The following is a 20,205-nucleotide window of genomic DNA, read 5'->3' on the forward strand; positions in this document are numbered from 1 at the left end:
ACACAATCTGCTTATTTGAGCACCAGAAAACTACACATGCTTGCATGCAGGTTACGCACCCATTAGCTCGTGGATATTAATTATTTGCTCTGTGTTACACAGATGTCAGATGTCTAATGTGTAATGTATTCAAGTGAGTACAAACTGACATCTGTTGAGAGAGACGTTTCACAGCTATGCGGGAGATGTGAGTAAATTTTATAATGACAACAGGCACAATAATAATATTTTCTGCAGCAGATTCTGGAGGGGAAAAAAAGGATCATATTAACCTAAGTTTGTAATTTACTAAGTCTGCAGTTTTACATATTTTCGAATTCTAGTCAGTAGCAGGTTTTCTGTTTTGGAATGCAGCAGATTAATTAAAAAAAGGAAATGCAGACAACATGTAGGCACAGAAATTAGAGGGACTTCAAAGAAAGTCTTAAAAATGCAGTTTGACACAAGGCATCGAGATCAGGCAATAAAGCAGGAGCCACCCCTACTATTAATTACACTTTAGCGTTGCTTATTTAGAACAAAAATGTCAAATTTGATCTGATTAGGAGAAAGAAACTGGTGCTTTCTATGACCCTGCAGCTTCAGAGAGGTACTGCAAACCTCTGGTATTATCCACTGTGCATATAACGCTTAAAATTCCAATTAAATATATAGCAGTGATCAAACAATATTTCAAAGTGATGCTTTCTGTTACATTCCAGTATCTACTGCAGCTTGTACCTATTGCAGAAATAACTTCTAACATACAAACTAGTACATCTAATATCCCTATTTTCCACGCAAGTTGAACTCCTGAGTGGCATTAATTCCAACAAGATTTGTAGCCCACACTAAACTGAGATTGCACATTTTCCGCTGTGCCTGTCCCCATCACACAGCCTGACCAGCACATTCTCATTCCCAGAACATCAAATATTGCTGTTTTTTCTTTTCTTTTTTTTTTTCAAAGCCTCTGGCATCTCACAGATAGGCACAAAGTGTTCTTTGGCATCTGTGTATGAAGCATCGGGTTCGTGGCAATAGAGAGACGCTAACATCCCTAACAGTCTGATTTTGACTGCAGACATAACTCTCCTCATTCGCCTTTTCAGTTTCAGATTAATTCACATATGACATTTGCGCGCAGCATCATTTATGCATGAATATCATTAAGCAATCATTTCTCATCCTATTTGGTTTCTTATTTGTTTTCTTGTTTGAATTATTCTTAATGTTTTTGTTATTTTGTGCTAAATGTCTGTACTGTAATGTCCTGCATGAATACGCTGATTTGACGTGATGTGGCTAAGCATCGCTTTTCAGTGAGCAGGGCTGAGATCGATTGCAGCGTGCTTTAAAGCCTAAATGTATGCAGTGAATAAAAACTAAAGTGCAAGAGAGTGAAAACCAGTATTCAGTGAAACATGTGAGTATAAACACATTACACTGTTGGTAACACAGTAATTTAATGCATTTAGTAATCACATTACAGTTACAATGATGTCATTATTTGAGCTATAAAGTATCTGCACCCATCATCTTCTTCTTGTTGTCGTTCTGGCTGTTCTTTCTTTTTTGGTCACCACACCGAATCATCTGCCTCCATCTCCCCCTATGCCTTGCATCCTCCTCTGCCACACAAAGCCTGCATGTCCTCCTTTACTACATCCATGCATCTTCTCTGTGCTCTTCCTCTTTTCCTCCTGCCTGGCAGCTCCATCTTCAACATCCTTTGCCCAGTTTATCTGCCAGACCTCGTCGCATACCTGCCCAAATCATCTCATCCTTGCCTCTCTAACTCTCCAAACTGCTCGACCTGAGCTGTCCCTCTGATATACTCATTTCTAATCCTATCCATCATGGCCGCTGCAGGACAGAAATGTGTATAAAGAAAAAAGAAAAAGAAAAAAATAACATCAAACATGCTTTCTTCTACCTGCCCACTTGCACTACAATCAGCTGATTCCAGTTGATGTGCAGGAAAGAGAGCAGCGTACAGTTTTTGTGGAGTGGGGATATGAACTTTACTTTTACTGCACGAAAGGACAAGAGTGCCACAGTAGAGTGCAAACTGTGCCCAGGACAGAAACAACTGCATTATACTGATAACACAACACTGGCTCTTTGCAAACATCTGTGCACTAGCATGCACGAGGGTAGCAAATATCTCAGAGCCTGATCACTAACAGGCAACAAAGGCAGTGATGAGCAGTCAGACTTGCAGCGTTTCAGCTTCTGTTTCTGCTTCTGAGTAGAATCACGGTCAGAATGTGAATCAAAGTCACCTTGAGCTGGTTTTAAAATGAACTTCATGTTGTCAGCTTTGTGTTCATACTTGAAAACTTGGAGATTATTTCATGTATGTCTTCAGCTGAACAGAATTTTACGTCAGTGTTCGGGACTGTAGCCTAAGATTTTTTTTTGTTAACTTAAATAAAATAATGCAAATGTACCAAAACAAGTAGTGCAATGAGTAACAACCCTGGTCTCCAGGCTAACAAACAAGTGCCAACACCACCCATACAACCTCTAAATGCAAACTTTAAAGAGGACCGTTAGTTAAGCATCAAATATTCCTGCAGCGAGAACATCAAGACCGCGACTCCATTGGGCACATTATGCAGCATCCGACAATATTCAACACACTGGGATCAGTAACAGTAACTTGACTGACACGGCTTCCTGAGATAGAGAGCTGAACGCTCTTTCAGATTGTCACCGTGTTGCATTTCGCTAATATGGACAGATGAGTCCTGACTGTAGCTTCTAATTTATCAGAACTTCCCCTTAATCAATCAAGCAGACAAGGTCCGATGCCTTCACTCCTCTCATTATTGTCTGACTGAGCACACTGTGCTATTGCACAGGCTGGGGTTTGTACCAAAGCTTTGAATGCTGCAAACTTCTGTTTTATCACTCTATAATGACCTGGCTTGGATTACGCCCCCAAAATGAACACTTCTGGAAAAAACCCTCCATATTGAGACGTGTCAGAGGTAGGGTAGCAAATGTAATGGCTCTAACATCGCTAATGGCTGCATTTCATGTAGGTGAGCAAGTTCCCTGACCCGGGCATTCTACAAGCTGACTCACTGGACCTTAATGTACCTGTACTGTTTCTGCTTAAAAAGACAGACTGAATGATCTTTCCTGGAAATCTGTTACCGATGCATTTATTATGTATGTCCAAATAAATACTCCTCGGACATGTCGAGCCCACCTCGTGGACAGACACTTGAAAAACCCAACAGAATTACAAAAGCAACACAGCAGCCTCCTCGCCGCAGACCTCTTTCCTTGCGTCCTCGCTCCCCTCTCATCCTCCGCCTGCTGTCAGGATGAGTGTCGGGCTCTTTGCTTTCCCAGATGTTAGCTGGCAGGAAGAGGCTGCACGTCTGTCATCAGTCAGGGCAAATGACAGCCACGTCAGCGGCCTGTCACAGCTGCCGTTCCTCAGGTCACTGGGGGTGTCACCGACAAGCCTCCGCACCCAGCCGACTATCGCAAATCTGCGAAAGAGACTAAAGGAGCCTCTGCTTTGGCAGGATGGCGATAAAAATATAAAAGTTGCAAACCTACTCTTTCAACATGCTGACCTCAATCCAAAGATTTTCTATTCAGATTTGTCTTATCATATGTTAAAACCACAGGATGTTAAACTCCCTCGAAGAGAACAAAACTGCATAACAAATGGATGAGGCATCAGACATAAATCTATATCTAGCTTTCCAACTAAACACCTATGCACAAATTCATGTGGACAAGGACTTATGCACGCTGCCTGCCCACACACTGACGTCAGCTCGGACCGACCCGTATAAATAAATGTTCGATACAGTAAGCCATCAAATGTTACAGTCCGATCCTGCAGGGCTTTAATGAAACCATTTTTTACCCCCACCAAACACGCTTACATCACCAGCCAGAAAATGCTGTGACCCATTTTGACTGCAAATGAATCACAAACTATCTTTGAGAGTCTTATGAAAAAAGATTTCAATATCTGGTACCTCTCAAACTCAATCCATTTCAGCTGACTTACATGCCTAAAATAAACCCAAACACAGATTTCTCTTACTCAGGCTGGACTGACTTCCTGACTGCTTTAATAAAATCAGACTCTCTGTATGTATTATTGTAGGGTCTACCTTAAGATATAAAACGCCTTGAGGCGTCTGTTGTTGTGATTTGGCGCTGTATAAATAAAATTGAATTGAAATCTTTAATTGAATTTATAAATGTTGCCAATACAAACAGAGACAGTGGAAATTAAGGCACAGTTTTAAAGATTAAAGACATTTTATGACAGTTTGATCTCATTTGACCTTAAAGAAGAGGTCAGCGGTCCAAATTCATGTATCATTCCCTATATATGCATGTACATGTATACATGTATATGCATGTACATGCTGTCGGTACAAACAATGACTATCACTTTCATATCGATTCCATATCGTATCAATCTATTGACCTTGAGGAAGATGTCAGAGGTCAAATGTGATTTGATTTTTAAAAAAATCTCTATATGTTGACAATACACACCACACTTGTAAGACTCATAGTTTCTAAGTTTGGTGGCTTCTTGTCAATTTTCAACCAATAAATCGTGAAGTCGACTTTGAAGGCCTCAGTGGATGTGAGCCAAATTTTAATGGATCGTTAACATGACTCTACACCCCTGCAGAATTGTCTACAGTTTATCAGCAGCACACAAACGCTGTAAAAAACATAACTTTGGCAGAAGTAAAAATTATGAGGCTTCTTGTGTTGGCGTTTGCTCTGTATGGACTGAAAATCCACCGTATGCTATAAAGACACATAAATGACAGGTGCCATTTGTGGTTCAGTGCATCGCAGGGGAGGTCAGAAGGTCGGGTATGACTTTCTTTGATTCTGTACATCTCTCTCAAGAAATCACAGCAGGAATTTTATATTATATTTTCCCTCAACCTCTGGGTTTATAATCGGAAAAAAGAAAAATTCCAGTCTCCACCGGAAAATATTTAGTAGTTCTGCAAAACGATGTCAAACTGTGAGATCAGAAACATATGCAAACATCCATGGGAATACAGTGTATGAGGTAAAAACAGTTTGTGCAGTTCTAATGAGCTTGAAAGTCAATATTTGGTGACCATCTTCCTGAAGTCTCTTAGACAAGCATTCATTTGGAATAGTTCTTCAGACTTCCTGAAGGACATTCAAAGCTTTTCTTTGGATATTTGCTGCCTTCTGCTCCATCCTCTTTGAAAATGATCCCACTCTGCTACAATAATATTGAGATCTGGCTCTGAGGAGGCCGGTCAATGGCTAATAGTGTTTTTTGGTGTGTTTGTGGTTATTGTCAAATAACTAGACGTTTTCCAGATAGTATTATGGATGGTACATCAAAATCCATATTTATATTTTTTTAAATTATTGTTTAATTCCATCACCTGTGACCAGATCCCCAACACTACAGGCTAGAAGTTGTTCCCGACTATGACAGAGTTGTATAGTTGCATAATACATGATCAGTAAAAAAACACAACACAGATACTGCGCACATAATAAACCACCCGCCCCCGCTCCACACCGTGAAAGTCAAATAAAGTCAAAGAGGTCAAATAAAGGAAAAAACATGACAGAAAGCAGTATCAGCATTTCTAAATAGCCTGCGCGGTTTCATCGGGACATTAACATCAGGACAAAGTTAAAGCAGAGACAGACTAACACTCTGAAATTGATAAAACGGCATCTGAGACACAGAAAAGTGTGAGCTCTCATTAAAAATGGACTTTAAAAATAACCAATAAGCATCCTTTTGATCAAATGGAGAAATATTGTTTTCCCCCCCATTCTTGTTCCTGTGCTTTCATTACAATGTTTTTGTTTTCATTTCAAGGGTTGTCAGCTCATGAAACTACCTAAGCACACAAAAGACCATGGAACCTTTCCATTTGGGAGGAAAAAAAAACCTGAAATTGGCACTGAAATGTTTTCCTAAGACAGCAGGAAAAAGCAAATGAGAGATCTGAAAGCTAAGCCAGGGGTGTCAACACTGAAAACTGTCCATACTAATTACTTCCCAGAGGGAGTTTCCACTTTATTCCCTCTCTGTTGTCAGCAAAGTCACAGTTTCAACTGCAAGAGAGCGCTCTTACTTCCACTCCCAGGGAATGCTCAGCATCCCATTTCCATTTTGATTTGCAGTCAAAGTATAATACTGCCGTTGTCTTCTATTTAAATGCAAAACATGACACTATTCAGAGTGTGTACTGTACGTATTGTGCCGCAACAGAGATGCAGTTCATAGACGCTAATCAGGAGCAGTGTAACTGCAGGGCTACGATGACACCCTGCTTAAACCAATCCGATTATATTGATGTGTTTATTTACTGCATGTGCTCAGGGTTATCATAACTCATCGAAGTTGCGCCCACACCCTCACGCTGCTTTATCTTCTCTCCCATTTCTTCCTTTATTCGTCTTTAACCCCACCTTCCATTTCTCCCTCCCGCTTTTTCAGCTATTTTTTTCCCCTACTGTGTTCACTCCAGTCTTCATCAGTCATGCACTCATTGCTGTTCTCTTTCTTCCCCATTTCTCCTCACACTCCTCCTTGCCTTCCCTCTTTTCTATTCAGATCACTCACCTTCATTTCAACACCCCTCCTCCCCCTGATCGCTTCGCGTCATCTCTATCCTTTCCTCCCCGTGCTTCCATCCCTCCCTCGTGAAAAGCCACAGACCAAGGACGCAATGGGCTGATAACAGTGTGATGTGCATTTGCGTGGCTTCATGCCACTGAACTCTCTTCTGTCAGACTCCTAATAAATGACCTCTGCTTCTATTGATACATGTCTGATACGTCAAAAGAGTCAGATTCACCAAGTTAACGATAAAGGCACAGTGTGCGGCGTGTAGCAGTGCGTGAGTATGTGAGTGCGGTGGGGCTAATGATCTTAGATGCTGGGTGCTGTCTCAGCAGACTGACATCTGGGTAATGAAGTCCTGATGATCTTTCTGTAATAAAAGTTCGACATGATATAGAGCCATGCTGCCATAACTTTATGCTGCTTCAGTCGCCATTTACCTGCAGCCTTGTCAGGACTCTTACTGCCACATATGGATGTGACACAGCAAGGCCCACCTCAAACCTGGCATTAACACAGCACCTGAGAGATAACACTGTCCTTTTAGAGTGTGTGCAAACGAAGCCAGGGAACATCGAAGACTTGACCATACCAGCCTTTTTAAGATAATCAGGCACATTTTTAGTCACTTCAGGAGCAAAGTGGAACTCACCTGTCAGAGGAAACAAAGGCACACTCCAGAAACGAACGGAGATCAAAGTGTTTTCTGCCAGCCTGACTAGTAACTTGTTAAATTTGACATGCCGTCAAAGTACTGGGTGCTTTTTAGGCAAATGAGATCTTTATTGCCAATTAAAGGGATGGAAGTATAACAGGCACGGACAAACATGCAATCATTTCCATGATGTTAGGTAATTTGGCTATTCAAACTTAGCTGTCACACTATTGACCACACTCTCAGACCGACCACGGTGGATATAATAAGTATACACAAATTGAAATCAACAAAGGAATAGCTTCACCGGAAGAAAATTAAAGCTTTGGATTGACCGAGCCAGAGTCCAGACATCCAACAGGAAATCTGTAGTGTGACCTGAAGAGGGGTTTGCACAAGAGAGGCCCTCATATTATGACAGATTTGAAGTGTTTTTGCAAGAAGAGTGGGCCAATATTGGCATGTCAAGATGTGTCATGCTGATAGACTCTTACCCAAAAACACTGAATACTGTGATTAAATCCAAGGGTGTGCAACTAGCTTATTGCATGTTTTTAAAAATTAACATATTTTACATTTGTTAGGTTTGTAGGTCACATAAAAGGTGGTAAAGATTTAAAATGATTTATTATGCTGTCATGTTTTAACATCACAAAAACCCAGCATTTGTAATTGTGGTGTGTTCACTTTTTATATTCACTGCTCATGGAAACAGAAAAGGAAAAAAAATCCAATAATAATCCATAAGGCTGAAAAGCACAGGCCAGGGCTAGAAACTGGTTACAACCACTGCACTAAAGAATACAATATTAGTGTCACATTTGTCTCACCTAGGTGAAAACTGTATGCATGTATTAGCACTCAGGAGATAAGCTTTAATTACCATCGCTGACTAAATTAGCAGCTATGGCTAAGGCTGTAGATTAGGTGATCCAATAATTGCAAAGTTGATGGTCTAGCAAGAAGGAATTTAGCTGTTGCTTTTATATATACACCAGTCAGGCATAACATTATCACCACCTGCCTAATATTGCGTTGATCCCTCTTTTGCTGACAAAACAGCCCTGACCCACTGAGACATGGACTCCATTAGACCCCTGATGTGTGCTGTGGTATATGGAAACAAGATCCTTTAGGTCCTGCAAGAAGCAAGGCGGGGACTCCATGGATCGGACTTGTTTGTCCAGCATGCAAATTTGAAGGTCAAGTAAACACCTCAAACTCATCGTTGTGTTCCTCAAACTGTTCCTGAACCACTTTTTCTTTGTGGCAGGTCACATTATCCTGTTGAAATAGGTCACAGGGATCAGGGAATACCGTTTCCTTAAAGGGTTTTACATGGTCTGCAACAATGCTTAGGTATGTCAAACCAACATCCACATGGATGGCAGGACCCAAGGTTTCCCAACAGTATGTTAACAAACCAATCTTAATATTGATGGTTAGGGGCTCCTCTTATGGTTAGGAACTATGATTTTACAAACTTCTGGGGATGTTTTTTGTGCTCAAACTCTACATGTCCAATCACAGTTTGTAGGAGAATTTATTCACCCATCTATTTCCCCCCTCCCAGGCAAGACAAAACGTAACACTGGCATGGCGGGCCCGGTGGATCTGTTACATGCTTTGCTGTGATACTGGACTGGATCCAGTATGTGTTTGGAATGGTTCCCTATTATTTCTCTTTGTTTTGTTTGTTAAAATCACATTCACAGGTACAAATAATAGCATAATAACCGGCTAGTGATGCTAATAATAGAAAAGAAAGTGAACAGTGGCAGAAGAGCAACGCCACATTCAAATTGGGCACCTGCAAACTAATGTATTCAGTCTTTAATAGACAGAATAATTACTTTCTGCAACAGCGATCAGGTGTGTAGTTTTCTCAGTTGTGCCGAATCAGACGCAGTTTCCTTCCAGAGATGCAGCAAATAAGATAAGGCTGAAAAGATTTTCTTTTGAGGATGCAATAAACAGCGCTGATGTGTTTTGCCAGCAGAGAGTTGATTTGGTGTGCTTATATTCAGATGGACATCGTGCATCTGAATATAAGCCCTTGTATGGGTTTACCTATCCTGCTGCTCCCCACACCCTCTGCCTTCTGGACATAAATGATGTTATCCTCACTGAAGTAGCTCATTTGTTTTCCTGATGATGCACATGCTGTATCATATAGGGTTTGAAGCACAGTTTTACTTGTCCAAGCTTTCTTCAAGGCTGTCTTCTGTTTGCCCTGCCTCACTGTGTATCAGTGTGTGAGGCAATTCTGGGTGCCCGTGTTTTTTCCCCACACTCGATTTCACTTGTTTCGCCATTTCTGATGGAGTAAATTGATGCGACAGGAGCACTCTCTCTCTCTCTCGCCTAGGTGGCAGATTTTACACTGACAGTGAAGATTTTTTTGTGTTCTTCTCCCAAACAAAAGAAAAGAGGTTGCCGACAGGGGCAAACCAAGCACATAAACCGTTGACAGACAAAGAGGAGAAGATACAGAAAATGGCAAGCGGGAGATTTCTTAGGGTATATATGAACACTATATACTGTATAGAAGTTAAACAGCATACCATTAATCTCCATACTGGTACACGCTGCTACAGTATGTTAAAACAGCAGCGGACTGTGTTAAAAACTACAAATTAATTGACACAAATTTGATGGGAACTGAAAAAAGTCATTATTTTCTTGTTTTCCAGTGTTGAGGATTATACCTGCATGTTTTGCACTCAGCCTTGTGGACTGGCACTGGGAGTTGACACTGCAGGAAAAACCAGGTCAGAAGTCTTTACTGTGCTCATAGAGGCCTGCTCCATCCTATCTGTGCCTCCGCCGCCTCCCTGCGCTGCACACAACAAGTGTGTGTTTTCGTAAGCCAGATGAGACAGCAGGCCATCTGGTGGCCTTCATCTGAGAGGTGAGTCTGGGTGCAGCTACTCGGAATGGACTTATGGCTCGCTATCTTACATTCACCTCCTGCTCTGCTTTTTAATAACTCCAACTCTAACTCGCTCTCTTGTAAACAACAGGTTGGCGGCACATGCGCCGTTGGTCAACATCAGAAAAGTAGTACCAAAAAATGAGCTGAGGGTTTTCCAACAGTGATTTATGGCACAATGGGACAGATAACTCCACTGTAGTTCACCCGAGACAAGTAAAAAGAAAAAGATCTGCTTCAGGGAATTGAAATTTACACATTTTGACTTTGGCTTCATTTTTACTAAAGTACTTTTACATTAAAGTACTTCAGTTTTAATTCAAAAACAGGGTAGCAGGATTTCAAACGTGAAACCCATTCAATGGGAGAGACAGCTGCACCTTTAAAAGCATGCACTGTAGAATAGAGTGCTGCAGGGTATTATTTGTGAACATTACATTTCAATCAAATTGTCCTTGATGCTTCTCTAAACTCACTTTAATAATAAGTTATTCTCCAGTATATTCTGAAGATCTTGCCATTTTTAGAAGAAAGAGAGGCTGGGAGTTTTAAAAACGGCCACTCCAAGAGTTCATAGCCAGAGTGAAGAAAAGTTAACAAAACGTGTACCCATTTATTAAGTAAATAAATCATTACAAATCCTGCAAATCATCTTCAGCCCAAAAAAGTGCCTTAAAAATCAATAATTCTTCTATTACTGTAAACTGGACTTCATATTTATAGAGAAACACTCAATAATTAATTTTATTAAATCATTTTTTCCCCTTGAAAATTACGTTAGATTGTTGGCTTAGAATAGCCTGCATTGCACTTCTAAATGATCAGCAAGCATGAGACACATGTTGGATAAAACCATGCTGCCTACAGCTCATGAAGATACCAAATATAATACAACACTCACCCCGTGCTTTCCATATACAGCGATCACCCTCAACATCAAAACCACTGACAGGGTGAACTTAATAACATTGATTATCTTGTTACAATGGCACCTGTCAAGGGTTGGAATATATTTGGCAGCGAGTGAACATCCACTGCTTGGACCTGATGTGGTGGAAGCAGGAGAAAAGGGCAAGAGAGCCTTTGCAAGCTGTCACAGGGTTAGTACATCCTGGACAGGCTGCCGGTTTATTGCAGGTCTGACACGGAGAGACAAAAAAAACATTCATGCTCACTTTCCTTTGGCCAACTTTGAATCACCAATTAATCTAACAAGTGTATCTTTGGACTGAGGGAGGAAGCTAGAGTGCTAACCGCTGCATCCAACTTTCATGGCAGTGGTTATCCCTGATGCCTCTTTCAACAAGATAATACACTCTGCCACACTGCAGAAATTAATTAGGAATGGCTTAAAGGGACACAGCAAGGAGTTTTTTGTGTTGACTTGGCCTCCTAATCCCCTACATCTCAATGCAATCAAGCATCTATACTGTGATCTATCCATCTGAACGTACAAGACTGACAGGACTGTTTCCAACATCGAGGTTTTGTGGGTTCCACGGCTCATGGGTCAATCTTTTCATCGATGCGCCCGCATAACAAACGTGTGGCATTTTCATTTTTGTTGGTTCCGCTCCTGTTATGCACAATATTCCCTTTGTTGGCTTTTTCATCTTTTCAGGGACAATCAATATAATTCTCTACATTTTGTAAACATCATTTCATTTTTAAATTTACATATACATAGAGTACATAGACTACATGAATAATTCATAATGCAGCAGTAAAAGTCTGCCCCATTTAATGCTGCATTGCAAATGTGGGCTCAGGTGCCAGGCACCATATTCAATATTAGCCAATGGACTAGTTGAAATTCATGCGGGCTACTGCTAAACCAAGGGCAGAAGGCTTTAAATCATTGTCAGAGCTCGACATGGATCTGCACACTGAACTTCTGACTCCACTCTGTTGGTAGGGAGCAACAGCAGATGATCCTGGCTTAAGTTAGACAAATAACTGCCCTTCTTTGCATCATACCCTTCGGTCTTCTCTGGGCTACTTCAGTCAATATCTTGTTCTACTTCGCAGCTCCCTTACTCCATCCCACCGAGCTCTTTTCCCTCCTTTTTACTGCATCCTTTGTTTGAGAGCCATTTGCTAGATTGAAGGGTATCACAGAAACACGAGTCTATCTGTTATCAATCTCAGCACAGTATGTCCTGTCTACCATCTCACGTCCAATTATTTTTCAATGTTTTATTTGAAGAAAGAAGAAGCTGTGCTCCAGTTATTTATAAGCAGCCTAACCTTTAGCCTTCTGACAATCCACTTCATTAAATTATAAAAAAAAAAGCAGGGCCATTCAAAATTCTTCAGACAAAGAGCTGACCCGCCCATCCAAACTGACCACTGCTGCCCATCATGTGCAATCTGTCTTCCCTATATCAGGCCCAAACACACACAGAACCAATGAAGCACTAACATGTCAACATAATGAAATTAGACAGCGTAGTTAGTGACGCAGCATTGTCCTTGTTCATTTGTGGCACCATTCCCATCCCGCACAGACTGTTCGCCCCTTCCAGAGCTCAGGGACCAGGATATTGCTAATCGCTTACAATAGAAGGATTAGGAGGCGAGGACAATAGGGGGTCTAAATGTCAGAGCCTAGCACCTGTCTAAAGCCCTGTCTGTTGGGCAACAGTCAGTGGGTAGGAGGTGGCTGGCAAACAGCAAAATGTAGCTTGCTGATAACTGACGGGGGGTTTAGCTAAAGGCCTCTGGAGAGTAGCAATAAATCAGACTAGATTCGGGTCAGCCAAGTACAGTCTAATTTCTAATTTGGACAAGAACTAAAGCTTATTGAGTGGATTTGTTCAACTTTTAATGTTGAATTCAATTCATGTGGCACTATCCACCTGCTATATGGAGCTACAGAGCTCAGGACTTGCAGAAATCCTGTTATCTGGTCAAATTTTCTCGACTGGTCCTTTGTTGTGTTGACAAACTGTTACTCATGGGAAACATCAGGCTTTAGTAATCTAATGCATTTATGCATTAAATTAAAACTTAATATCCAATATCTCAAAGTGAAACCTCATGCTAAAAACATTGCTAATACTTCTATCTATCACAGTTTCTGGAAAATATATACAGACATATACAGTACGTGGGAAAACAATCATAGATACATTGTAGGTAACCCAAAATAGACCTGTTTAAAAAAAGTCAGTTCAAACTATTCAAAAACAGTAACGGACTTAAACCGAATGGAAATTATGTTGTAAAGTTTTAAGGACACCAATGACCCAGTGATGGTTTTTCTCTAAAATGGAAAAGATTTTAGGTTCTTAGTATCATGACAACCCTCAGTGTATGTGATGATAATCAGATGATAGATCAGATTTGGATATTTCATTTGTGCAAATGTCCAATACATCTAATTAAGACGAAGTCACAAAGTTGTCAAACCCATTTGTGTTCCTGTTCTTTAGGGATTAATATTCTAATTCTGCTCAGTTTGGTGTCTGCGTTTGGAGAAGTTGGATCGAGGTAAATAACAACCTCACAATGCAAAAATACTTACTTAGACTGTTATCGTTTAAGTGAAAGGACAGAATGAAGAAGCAGCTTTAGTGCTGCCACAAGGTAAAGCGCTTTTCTCTAAATGTCTTCACCGAGTCGTATATACCTGCTCATATTGATGTTGTGCTTTTCACTGTCTCATTTTTTTTTTTGCTTTCCTCAGATGCAGCTCTATTAATTTGTACTATATCCTCCAGCCCACATTGCAAGCTTAATTGGCAAGGCACAGGATATGAGAAAGCAAATATTGCTTAGTGTCACTGGTATAAAAATTGTAGTCTCATAATAGCCGAGTCTCTGGAGAAAGATGGCGTTCTTTAGCGACTGTCTCTTTTCAAAGCAAGGGCAAATGGTTTGGGGAAAATATTGAATTTAGAGCTTTGCGTGCTTTGCAAACCTGCAGCAAAGGATGAAGACTTCACTTTGAAAGATGCTACATTTTTGATTTTCTCTCCTCATTTTCATGCATGCGTTTTTGAAAACACAGCCTTGGCACGCGACAGTAATTGTCTCACCAGTGCCATCCAAGCACTTCAAATTCATCCTGCTTGCTGCTTCACTTACGTGCAAGTGCCTCTTCCCATTCAGTAATGCTCACCCTAATCTTATCAGAGCATACTGCTTTCAGTCAGCCAGACAACCTCAATGCCTGCTCTCACCTCGTGATCAATGGAGATCGCTTCATGGGAAAAATGGAAAATCCAAAGAACTCTGTTATCAAGTGGATGGGACACAAAGGGAGGCTGAGAAGCAGAATTTCTTCAACATTCTTGATAAGTGGGACTGTGCTGCCACAGGCTGTCACATCAGACAGACCAAGCAGAACACAGGCCATTTTCAATACATCACTGATTGCCTTCAGTGTCCCAATCATATGGAAAATAAGCTTGGTGAATATGAAAAGGATTGCAAGCGGGATGCTGCACCATGTTCAAAGGCTGCTCTGTTCTTACATAAGACAGCTGACAGAGTAGCTCTGTGTGCATCCTCAAATAAGTTGAACAGAAATGACATAATGTGACAGTGTGTTCATTATTTTTGAACCTGAAACAAATGCAAAACTAGCAAAACAACAGTAAAACATAAAGTATAACCGGCAGCTTCATAACACAATAAGTGTTATGAATTAAAGTAATGTTACACCAATGAAAAAACTATACAAATTATATTTGTTATCTTTAATGAACCACAATCTAGTCACATCAATCACATCTTCATAGGTAAACCAGCTGACGTATAACAGGTTGGTATTGGCTAATGGGTTAAGTCACAGCCCAAGTAAATACTGGACTACACCCTTAACGATAAAGACAGGAGGAGAAAAACATAATCCCCACCTATCTTAATACAATACATGCAAGAAATACATGAAAGGAAAGAGTGTTAGAAGAAGGCCACAAGCTGAAACGCGCTAATAAAGTTGTTCCTCTTTATTTTTAAGTGTCGCTGGAGTTCCTGCGTTGTTAGTTTCTCATCCTCTCCATGCACCTTGGAAGTAGGTGAAGTTGTGCCAGAGGCTTTTGCTGCGACTACATGTCTGGGGCAAGATAGATTGCCTATAGTTGCACCAGAATCCCCAGTGTATACAACATAGAGGTAGCCGCCATGACGTCACATAAAACCCACCGTCAAGCCCTGAGCTGAACGTTATACATTAGCAAACTGTCAATAATGAGCTAAGCTTGGCCCAAAGCTTACTCTGCTTTTTGACTCCAATGGTCACCCTGAATTACAAAACATGCAGCTCACCCTCTGCTGGCCAAAGGAAAGACTGTAGACTTAGCACATTGGGTTTTACATATAGTTTATCTATCTATATGTGACCCATGAATTCCTGTTCTCTTTGCCAGCCATTCTTTAACAAAGCTATTAAAAAGAATACTGTCCAGATATTTTGTAGTTCAAGATTTGCTCTTTACAGAGACATTTTCTTCTGCATGCAACCAAAGCCGGCTACAAGATGACACCAACAGGAAGTCCGAAAGCTTTCAGTCAGAAAAATCATTCGAGAGATTACTTGAACTGTAACGAGATATCCACTTTGTCACAATTCAATTACTCATTTCCCATGTGGCCACAGGATTGCGATCCTGAAGATGAATTCTGGTCAGATGTGATTAATAGCAACAGAAGTCTCGGTCACGGTGGGCCACGGAAAGTGCATCACATATCCACATATCATCGTGGGAGTCTCTGCAAAATAACTAAAATCTAAAACTTAGGCATCATTTAAAATGAACCATTTGCATTCATATGAATTTTTGTGCTAAGATCTGTATTGTGGCTTCAAAATGTGCAGTACCTTGGTGTACTGTCATTGTGTTTGTTTAAAGTTTTGCCTGTTCTATGGACTTCTTTTTGTGTGTGTTGAAGAGGAAGATGTTGACCTGACCGATATGACTCATGGGCGCTGTGAACATCCACACACTAGTGTGTGATGGGAGCTGCTGCAGAGATATCCTTCTCTGGGTGACCCTCTCAGAGCAAACGATAGTAGTTTATTCCACAGGTAGGAAACAAATTTCATTTTTATTTATCTGCCACATTTTTGTGGTTTCTGAGATAAGAAATAATTCAAAAAATGTTCTACAAGATGTTTCTCTTAATCTTTTAGTGTAAGATCTTAACAAGACCTTGAAGCTTCCTCAAAAACACACACAGCGCATGTAGTCTAATGGAGCCGACTGCCAGGTCAGCTTATTACCCTCAATTTTTTCCCCCTCTGTTACCGTCGTTGAGACTATTACCTGAAAATCAAGAATTTATGGAATAAAGCTACTTTCGGCTGCTCCGTTTTTCACACTGGGTCCCCACAGCGGGTAGCATATTTGATTTGGCAAGTCTTTACGCCGGTTGCCCTTCCTGACGCAACCCCAAAGAGATTTTCTCCTCCTCCCCGGCTCGAACCAGGGATCTCTTTCACTGTTAGGCAAATGTGTGAAGGACTACACTATGGAGCCGCTCATGACTTCATATAATGAATTTGTTAAATGACACAGAGAGGACATCAGGATGCTCAGATGCTCTAATGGCCTCTGACAACTTGAACTATTGCATCCTTCACTACTATAATAATTTAGGTGTAGCACATCTAAAACCGAGCAAATATGGATAAAGCCACTATTAATATTCTTACCACACAAAAAAAGAAGTTTCCCCCTCAAGAGCAAGACCTTGCAGCCACAAAGCCAGTGCTCTCCCGCTTTATTTTTTCAGCTTTGAGGATCGTTTGCAAAAAGGACTACATAGTTCAGTAATGCACAAAAATAAATTAAATGTCAGACCTCTCCAAACATAGCAGCCTTACACTCGTAAAGCCTATTGTGTACACACAGAGAAATGTTTACAGCATGAACCGTGTAGTCCAGGTCACGCAAAGATCTGACCTATTTTCGATTTTGCAGGACAGCAAGAAAATAACGCCAGGGCACAAAACACCACAGATTGATTTAGTGAGCTTTATGGTTACATTTGAGAGTATGATTGGATAGATGTCACTGACACTCATCACTTTTTAATTATCCACAGACCTTAACTGAAGTTGACACCTTCATAATAAGCTCATATGTCCTGGGAACTCATTTGACACAGTGATGGTGTGTCTGGATATTATGATTAGCTATTTAAACAGTCACCTGTCTATCAGTCACGCAGACTTACATCACAGCATCCTGCTGGGATCATTTTAAAGAACAAATTAACAAATGTGTATTTGGTAATTGTGATTGTAACAGCGATTAACGAGTTCAACAACCACGCTAATGGGAAGCACTCATGTTATTGTGTGAAAAAGACAAACAGATTTGTGATTAAAACAAGTGACTAACCTTAAAAATAATTTAAATATTCACATGAAAAGCACGCAGAAAAAAAAGTTGTATCTGCAAATCACAAATAACAAAAAAACAGAAAACAAATGGAGCAAAGGATTATAGGCGAGGGGGTGGGAAGTCAGCAAAACAAACCGCTAAACAAGAGCATCCTTCCTCTATTCTATAAAAGAAAAAGCTGGTGATCACCCACTTTGTGTGTAAAGGCGGAAACCTATCAAGGGCCCCCAAGCATTTGTCTGAAAAACTGACATGGCTGACAGAGAGAGCAAGAGAAAGGGAGAGGGTAAGGCTGACTGTCTCCTTGCATGTACTTAGGAGCTGCCAAACCTTGTGTGATATTAATGTCATCTGCCTTTTGTAATTTGACTTGGGAGTTCAAATCTTGTCTCAGCTTTGCCTCTCTCATGTCTGCAGGGTCTTACATCTCCCACAAAGAAAAAAGGAACAGAGAGCCTTGTTGGGCTTTAGTTTCAAGCAGATGTCAGATGCACCTCACTTCCTACAATATACCGGGATGAGTCTGCCTCTTGCAGGAGCGGAAAAAAAGGTCATTTGCCACCGCTCTCGGCATTTCACAGCAATATTTCTTGCGTATGAAGTGGTAAATGGGAGCCTTAACTCACAGATGGCACGCACTTGGGTGAGAGTCATAAACTGACTGCTTCCTCTGAGGGATTTGTTTGTGTCGAGCACCCGATACACGTCCAGGATGCCTTTGATAAATCCTGACAGTGGCCATCAAACACAGTGTCCATGCATGATTGTAAGTTAGCTGCGGGAGCAAACATGCCAACCAGCTTGAGGTCATTTATCTTTAAGGGGAACAATAGGTAATGCACAACGTTGACAATGCTCTGTTTAGGCTGTCTATTTATGGTGTCACACAAGCAGGAAAGGCCTGCTTGCACATATTTTAGTCCATCTTTGAAAAAGTAGTCACTTGTAATGCATTACTTTGTTTGTTTTTTGGCTGTCAAAAGAGCTCTCAGACTACACATTTTAACACGTTCTCATCCTCGGGGCACAAAACACTGTGTGGTTTCTAACCTAAACCATGATTTGCCTGCTTGTTAAGTCTGACATAGCCATTCATTTCGCTAGCAAACAAGCACTGGGATATCACAGAGAGTTAAAGCCCAAATTCATTTCATCTCCAAGAAAATGATCAATGTGGCTGTTTTCCCATGTGTTTGTGTAACCATTCATACATCTGTGTGAAAGGATTTAGGAAGTTTAGGGGAGTTACAAGATAGCAGTTAGCTAGCTAGCTAGTTAGACACCTAAAGATAGCACGGCATGTTCTGACTAAAGCATTTCTAACAAACAAAACTTAGAGCACTGCCAAAACTTGGAGGTAAACAAACATAGACATATAGGGGTAATGAAGTTGGGCTAGTTGGCATAAGATGAAAGACCTCCTCCAAAATAAAAGGCTAGGGGTGACTATGTTATCGGCTGGTTTGGATTACTTGCTGAAACCAAGCTTAACAGAGGAGATATAAATCCCTTTGAGGTTGCGTCAGGAATTGAGCTGCCTGTTGTGGAGGGCCCCTGTAAAAAAAGGGAGCAACCAAAAGTAGCTCAAGTTAAGCTTAGCATCCACACTAACGTACTAGTTTACTTTAGAATAATTCCCTTTTCATAGTAGGACTCCTATATATCCAATTGTTTGTGGCAATAGCAGTTTAAATGTTTATGCTTCATAAAAATCTATCATATCAGGTCAATATATAGCAACACCATACATTAACATCTCCTAGCATGCACAACAACAACACAGGCCCAGGCATGTCTGACAGCGAGAGTCATGCAAGAAAACTGCTCTCGCTAAAGATGAAAAACAACAAACTTGCTTCACCAGTTGAGGTAAAAACACACCATCGAGTACAACCAGGCCACCCACAAACAGAGGAGACACCGCCAGGTGTTTACGTGAAACCCAAAAGTAAACAAATGGCTGAACTAAGCATCGCTGGAGCACTCGCCAGCTTGCACTCTATAAGACAGGAGGAGCAAATGGATGGAAATTAGTGTTGTGCTTCTAACATATAACATCCCAGACAGGAAATACTTTTTAAATGTAATTATATTATGTAACAATATTGTGCAGCTCTCCTAGAGTTAAGTTTTTGTTTTTGTTAACCGTTTAAGACTGGAGTACACTTTATGTTAAAATTTCTATTCAAAACACTACCAAGGCAACTTTTGTTCTTACATTTGAGTTATGCTGTGCCACTGCTATCGTACTGCAATGCTACTGTTGGCACCTTGTGGCAATAGATTCACACTCTTAATTAAGTAGTCTGTCATCAGTGGCATTTATTGAAAAAGAATAGAAAAAGACCTTTATTTTGTTTACACTACTGCTTGCAAGCTGTAATCGCCAATAAAAGTATTTTTTCTCCAAGTCATTGAAAAATATTAGTGCCACAAAGTCCACTGAAATATCGTGACACTGTTTTCCGGCTATATCGCTGACCCTAACCCGGAGTACACACATTAACAGCAGAAACATAAACAAGAGTAGTGCAGATTACACCTTGTTTTTTGCATTGGTCACATCAACAACAACTAGATGTGGACGTGCAAAGCTCTGCATTCGCACCAACACAACACCCTGCGTCCATATGTCACAAATCTAATTTCTGTA

At 40.7% G+C, this 20,205-nt stretch overlaps 1 protein-coding gene across 1 annotated transcript in view; it reads right to left on the reverse strand.

Moving 5' to 3' along the window:
* tmem132e (transmembrane protein 132E) overlaps positions 1 to 20,205 on the reverse strand; it is a 449,450-nt gene that overhangs the window by 199,739 nt on the left and 229,506 nt on the right. The gene's annotated exons all lie outside the window — the stretch shown is intronic.

The sequence above is a fragment of the Copadichromis virginalis genome, linkage group LG10 (genome assembly GCF_057382275.1).
Source record: "Copadichromis virginalis isolate Kocher_CV1m ecotype Utaka linkage group LG10, C_Virginalis_male_GT1.1, whole genome shotgun sequence".
Taxonomy (NCBI): Eukaryota; Metazoa; Chordata; class Actinopteri; order Cichliformes; family Cichlidae; genus Copadichromis; species Copadichromis virginalis.